The sequence below is a fragment of the Coregonus clupeaformis genome, unplaced genomic scaffold (assembly GCF_020615455.1).
Source record: "Coregonus clupeaformis isolate EN_2021a unplaced genomic scaffold, ASM2061545v1 scaf0029, whole genome shotgun sequence".
In the NCBI taxonomy this organism is placed as follows: domain Eukaryota; kingdom Metazoa; phylum Chordata; class Actinopteri; order Salmoniformes; family Salmonidae; genus Coregonus; species Coregonus clupeaformis.
The window spans coordinates 197501-205000 of NW_025533484.1; positions in this window are offsets into that span (position 1 = coordinate 197501).

Genomic DNA, 7500 nt, shown 5'->3' on the forward strand with positions numbered 1-7500 from the left:
CTAACAGGTTTCATGGGAGGCTGTTTCTATAGCCCACATGTTCTATAACTCATATACAGTGGCAAGAAAAAGTATGTGAACCCTTTGGAATTAGCTGGAATTCTGCGTAAATTGATCAGAACATTTTATCTGATCTTCATCTAAGCCACAACAATAGAGAAGCACAGTCTGCTTAAACTGGTAACACACAAACAATTATACGTTTCCATGTCTTTATTGAACACACCGTGTAAACATTCACAGTGCAGGGTGGGGAAAGTATGTGAACCCTTGGATTTAATAACTGGTTGACCTTCCTTTGGCAGCAATAACCTCAACCAAACGTTTTCTGTAGTTGCGGATCAGACCTGCACAACGGTCAGGAGAGATTTTGGACCATTCCTCTTTACAAAACTGTTTCAGTTCAGCAATATTCTTGGGATGTCTGGTGTGAACCGCTCTCTTGAGGTCATGCCACAGCATCTCAATCTCTGACTCTGACTGGGCCAGGAGGTCAGGACTCTGACTGGGCCACTCCAGAAGGCGTATTTTCTTCTGTTGAAGCCATTCTGTTGTTGATTTACTTCTGTGTTTTGGGTCGTTGTCCTGTTGCATCACCCAACTTCTGTTGAGCTTCACTTTGGCTGACAGATAGCCTTACATTCTCCTGCAGAATGTCTTGATTAACTTGGGAATTAATTTTTCCGTCGATGATAGCAAGCTGTCCAGGCCCTGAGGCAGCAAAGCAGCCTCAAACCATGATGCTCCCTCCACCATACTATACAGTTGGGATGAGGTTTTGATGTTGGTGTGCTGTGCCATTTTTTCTCCACACATAGTGTTGTGTGTTCCTTCCAAACAACTCAACTTTAGTTTCATCTGTCCACAGAAAATTTTGCCAGTAGCGCTGTGGAACATCCAGCTGCTCTTTTGCGAACTTCAGACGTGCAGCAATGTTTTTTTTGGACAGCAATGGCTTCTTTCCGTGGTGTCCTCCCATGAACACCATTCTTGTTTAGTGTTTTACGTATCGTAGACTCGTCAACAGAGATGTTAGCATGTTCCAGAGATTTCTGTAAGTCTTTAGCTGGCACTCTAGGATTCTTCTTAACCTCGTTGAGCGTTCTGCGCTGTGCTCTTGCAGTCATCTCTGCAGGACGGCCACTCCTAGGGAGACTAGCAACAGTGCTGAACTTTCTCCATTTATAGACAGTTTGTCTTACCATGGACTGATGAACATCAAGGCTTTTTGGAGATACTTTTGTAACCCTTTCCAGCTTTATGCAAGTCAACAATTCTTAATCTTAGGTCCTCTGAAATCTCGTTTGCTCGAGGAATGGTTCACATCAGGCAATGCTTCTTGTGAACAGCAAACTCAGATCAGATCAAATTTTATGACCAATTAATGCAGAAATCCAGGTAATTCCAAAGGGTTCACATACGTTTTCTTGTATATACAGTACCAGCAAAAGTTTGGACACACCTACTCATTCAAGGGTTTTTCTTTATTTTGACTATTTTCTACATTGTAGAATAATAGTGAAGACATCAAAACTATGAAATAACACATATGGAAGTTTACATACACCTTAGCCAAATACAAAAATGTTCTATAGGATTGAGGTCAGGGCGTTGTGCCACTCCAATACATTTTTACATTGACATTTTAGTCATTTAGCAGATGCTCTTATCCAGAGTGCATTCATTTTCTTTTTTTTTTCTTTTTTTTTTTCTTTTTTTTCATACTGGCCCCCTGTGGGAATCGAACCCACAACCCTGGCGTTGCAAATGCCATGCTCTACCAACTGACCTACATACTTTGACTTTGTTGTCCTTAAGCCATTTTGCCACAACTTTGGAAGTATGCTTGGGGTCATTGTCCATTTGGAAGACCCATTTGCGACCAAGCTTTAACTTCCTGACTGATGTCTTGAGATGTTGCTTCAATATATCCACATAATTGTCCTTCCTCATGATGCCATCTATTTTGTGAAGTGCACCAGTCCCTCCTTCATCAAAGCACCCCCACAGCATGATGCTGCCACCCCCGTGCTTCATGGTTGGGATGGTGTTCTTCGGCTTGCAAGTACCCCCTTTTTCCTACAAACATAATGATGGTCATTATGGCCATTTTTGTTTCATCAGACCAGAGGACATTTCTCCAAAAGTACAATCTTTGTCCCCATGTGCAGTTGCAAACCGTAGTCTGGCTTTTCTATGGAGGTTTTGGAGCAGTGGCTTCTTCCTTGCTGAGCGGTCTTTCCGGTTATGTCGATATAGGACTCGTTTTACTGTAGATATAGATACTTTTGTACCTGTTTCCTCCAGCATCTTCACAAGGTCCTTTGCTGTTGTTCTGGGATTGATTTGAAGGTAGGCCTGGAGATACATCCACAGGTACACCTCCAATTGACTCAAATGATGTCAATTAGCCAATCAGAAGCTTCTAAAGCCATGACATCATTTTCTGGAATATTCCAAGCTGTTTAAAGGCACAGTCAATTAGGTGTATGTAAACTTCTGGCCCACTGGAATTGTGATACAGTTAATTATAAGTGAAATAATCTGTCTGTAAACAATTGTTGGAAAAATAACTTGTGTCATGCACAAAGTAGATGTCCTAACCGACTTGCCAAAACTATAGTTTGTTAACAAGACATTTGTGGAGTGGTTGAAAAAATAGTTTTAATGACTTCAACCTAAGTGTATGTAAACTTCCGACTTCAACTGTATATATATATATATATATATATATATATATACATACAATGACATTTGTATATATATATATATATACACTAAATGACCAAAAGTATGTGGACACCTGCTCATCGAACATCTCATTCCAACATCATGGGCATTAATATGGAGTTGGTCCCCCATTTGCTGCTATAACAGCCTCCACTCTTCTGGGAAGGCTTTCCACTAGATGTTGGAACATTACTGCGGGGACTTGCTTCCATTCAGCCACAAGAGCATTAGTGAGGTCGGGCACTGATGTTGGGTGATTAGGCCTGGCTCGCAGTCGGCGTTCCAATTCATCCCAAAGGTGTTCGATGGGGTTGAGGTCAGGGCTCTGTGCAGTCCAGTCAAGTTCTTCCACACTGATCTCGACAAATCATTTCTGTATGGACCTCGCTTTGTGCATGGGGGCATTGTCATGCCGAAACAGGAAAGGGCCTTCCCCAAACTGTTGCCACAAAGTCTGAAGCACAGAATCGTCTAAATGTCATTGTATGATGTAGCATTAAGATTTCCCTTCACTGGAACTAAGGGGCCTAGCCCAAAACATAAAAAACAGCCCCATACTGTTATTCCTCCTCCACCAAACTTTACAGTTGGCACTATGCATTGGGGCATCTGCCAAACCCAGATTTGTACGTCAGACTGCCAGATGGTGAAGCCTGATTCATCACTCCAGAAAACGTGTTTCCACTACTCCAGAGTCCAATTGAATCGAGTTTTACACCACTCCATACGACGCTTGGCATTTCTCATGGTGATCTTAGGCTTGTGTGTGGCTGCTCGGCCATGGAAACCCATTTAATGAAGCTCCCAACGAACAGTTATTGTGCTGACGTTGCTTCCAGAGGCAGTTTGGAACTCGGTAGTGAGTGTTGCAACAGAGGACAGACGATTTTTACGCGCTACCCGGTTCAGCACTCGGCGGTCCCGTTCTGTGAGCTTGTGTGGCCTACCACTTCATGGCTGAGCCGTTGTTGCTCCTAGACATTTCCACTTCACAATAACAGCACTTACAGTTGACCGGGGCAGCTCTAGCAGGGCAGAAATTTGACGAACTGACTTGTTGGAAAGGTGGCATCCTATGACGGTGCCACGTTGAAAGTCACTGAGCTCTTCAGTAAGGCTATTCTACTGTCAATGTTTGTCTATGGAGATTGCATGGTTGTGTGCTTGATTATATACACCTGTCAGCAACTTTTGTATATATAGTGTATATATAAATATATAATATCCGATCCAAAAGGTTGTTGAGCCCTGGTCCATGAGAATAACATATATATATATGTACGATTTTCATTTCACCCCGTTTTTCACAGCAGGAAAATTATCCTGCAGCAACAGGAGATGTGAATTATTATGTGGATTATAATTAATGGACATTTTTGTAGAGGTTGATGCGTTTTTTGTAAGGGCAAATCAAGTCAGAACTTTTTTAAAGTGGAAATTGGAAACTTTAGAAGCCCTTTTAAACAACAGGATGATCAAATTAAGAAATGTCATCTGTATCTATAGATTGAAGCTGTTGATGTACAACAACCCTTGTTCTCATGTTAATCCTGTCCTATATTCAATAGGCAACACGTTACTGTATACAGACATCATCTGTGTCTCTCCATAATCCATACCGTGCATTTTACACAAAGAAAGACAGTGGAATGGTAATATACTGAACACTCCAGACTTAATACTCTCCACGCTTCTTCCATGACAATGATGTCACTCACATCTCCTTCCCCTCTAGTCGTTGTTCCACCGTTGAGAGAAGGTGGAAAGCCTTGCTACAGGGTATGCCTGGAGTGTGAAAGTGAAAGTCTGCATCCCAAATGGCAACCTTTTTCATATGAAGTGCACTACTTTTGACCAGAGCCCATATGGTAGTGCACTATATAGGTGTTATGGTGCAGTTTGGGATGCATTCAATGACTAATAAGCACACTGCACCTCTCTCCCCTGAGACCTCCAGCAGTGTGTTTGTGTGTGTTTGTGTGTGTGTTTGTGTGTGTGCGTGTGTGCGTGTGTGTGTGTTTGTTTGTGTGTGTGTGTGTGTGTGTGTGTGTGTGTGTGTGGGCCTATGAATGCAAGTGTGTGCGTGCTTGCGTGCATGAGTCTGTGCATGCGTGTGTGTCTCTCTGTGGGTGGGATGGGGCGTGCTGAGACCTGCTGGTAACAGCAGCCTCAAACCAGAATCTCTTCCCCGATGGAACGCTGGGGAAATCTGCATTTCTGTGGGGGACCATGACTATTGAAGAGTGTGGAAGGAGGGCTGTGACGTGGAGCCAAGGGTTAAAATGCTGGAACATTCAAACAACATACTGAACATTTAGTGCAGCTGGAGAGCTAGGGACCAAATAAACTCACAGCGATGCACGTACACACACTCACACACACACACACACACACACACACACACACACACACACACACACACACACACACACACACACACACACACACACACACACACACACACACACACACACACACACACACACACACACACACACACACACACACACACACACACACACACACACACACACACACACACACACACACACACACACACACACACACACACACACACACACACACACACACACACACACTATTAAGGTAAAGTATGTCAGTCCTGAGGTGCCACACCAGCACCAGGCCACCACCGGCAGCAGAGAGAGACTACTGAGGTGATAGACAGCACCAGGCCACCACTGGCACCAGAGATAGACAGCACCAGGCCACCACTGGCAGCAGAGAGAGACTACTGAGGAGATAGACAGCTTCAGGCCACCACTGGCAGCAGAGAGAGACTACTGAGGAGATAGACAGCATCAGGCCACCACTGGCAGCAGGGAGAGACTACTGAGGTGATAGACAGCACCTTGCCATATTGGCAACAGAGAGAGACTACTGAGGAGATAGACAGCTTCAGGCCACCACTGGCAGCAGAGAGAGACTACTGAGGAGATAGACAGCATCAGGCCACCACTGGCAGCAGAGATAGACTACTGAGGAGATAGACAGTATCAGGCCACCACTGGCAGCAGAGAGAGACTACTGAGGAAATAGACAGCTTCAGGCCACCACTGGCAGCAGAGAGAGACTACTGAGGAGATAGACAGCATCAGGCCACCACTGGCAGCAGAGATAGACTACTGAGGTGATAGACAGCATCAGGCCACCACTGGCAGCAGAGATAGACTACTGAGGTGATAGACAGCATCAGGCCACCACTGGCAGCAGAGATAGACTACTGAGGTGATAGACAGCACTTACAATCTATTGATCAGTGTTAATGTATCGTCCATAACGATATATTGATCAGTAGTAGTTTATAGGCAATTACAATATATTGATCAATGGTAGTTTATAGTCTATAACAATCTATTGATCAGTGGTAGTTTATAGTTCATTACAATCTATTGATCAGTGGTAGTTTATAGTTCATTACAATCTATTGATCAGTGGTAGTTTATAGTTCACTACAATCTATTGATCAGTGGTAGTTTATAGTTCATTACAATCTATTGATCAGTGGTAGTTTATAGTTCATTACAATCTATTGATCAGTGGTAGTTTAGAGTTCATAACTATCTATTGATCAATGGCATGCTGAGTTGTGTGGCTATGGATTTGGTCAATGCTTTTACAGTTTTTTCCAACTGCTTACACACGTTTTCAAAACGATGTCTCCTTTTTTCAAAACTCTACACACAATTCCCAAAACTGCACACACAAAATGCAAAATGCCTCACATCTCCTTCAAAATGTAACACTGCATTCAAAATGCCATAAACACATGTCAGAATGAAGCATTTGCATTAAATGGCATACACTTCTTTCATAATAGTACATTTTTGGATATACCATGTAAACACTGTTGTTCTAAATCTAAAGCTCTTTGGTCTTTCATAGGCTTATATCTACATTTCAATACAATGTTCTACAGTGAAAGTAATCTACTGAGAGGGGTAACAAGTACACTGTAAACACCAATGCAATGTAGAAACAGAAAATATTTATTAGGCCAAACATTACTGTTGTATACAGTAGCATACAACAAAACCATAAACATATGTAAACCAAAAGTATATTCTTTAGAATACAGTAAATAACACAATTGTGTGTGTGGGGTCCCGGGGGGGCAGTCCAGAAATTGGTAGGGGGGCAGTCACCAGTGCTAAGCTACCGCTTCATCTCTTCTCCGGGCTGGGTCTGGCCACAATACTTCGTCCACATCACAAGATACGTTTTCTCTTGCCAAACATCGAGGGAAGTATCTCCCTAGCATGGCGTATCCAACCTTGGACAGAGGCAACCTCTATGTCCCCACATGCGTCCTCCATTGCCTGGAGAAGCGGCATGCGGGCATAGGGTTGGCGATCATACACTTTCCAGCGCCAGGCTGAGAAGAATTCCTCTATGGGATTTAGAAAAGGTGAATATGGGGGGTAGGTACAAAACTACAAATTGTGGATGGGTGGCAAACCAGTTTTGGACCAGAACAGCCCGGTGAAAACTAACATTGTCCCATATAACCACAAATCTAGCAGGCTCCTGATCTGGATCAGGGACAAGCATTGTGTAAATTGCATCCAGAAAAGTGAGCATATGGCCGGTGTTGTACGGACCCAGTATGGCATTGTGATGGAGGACCCGTTTTCGCAGATTCTTGACTCTGTCAGAGTTTCTCTCAAATGGCACCTTGTAAAGTTGTTTCATCGTCACTTGGTGCCGTTGGAGGATGTGTTGTATGGTCGACAGGCTTACAGCATTGAT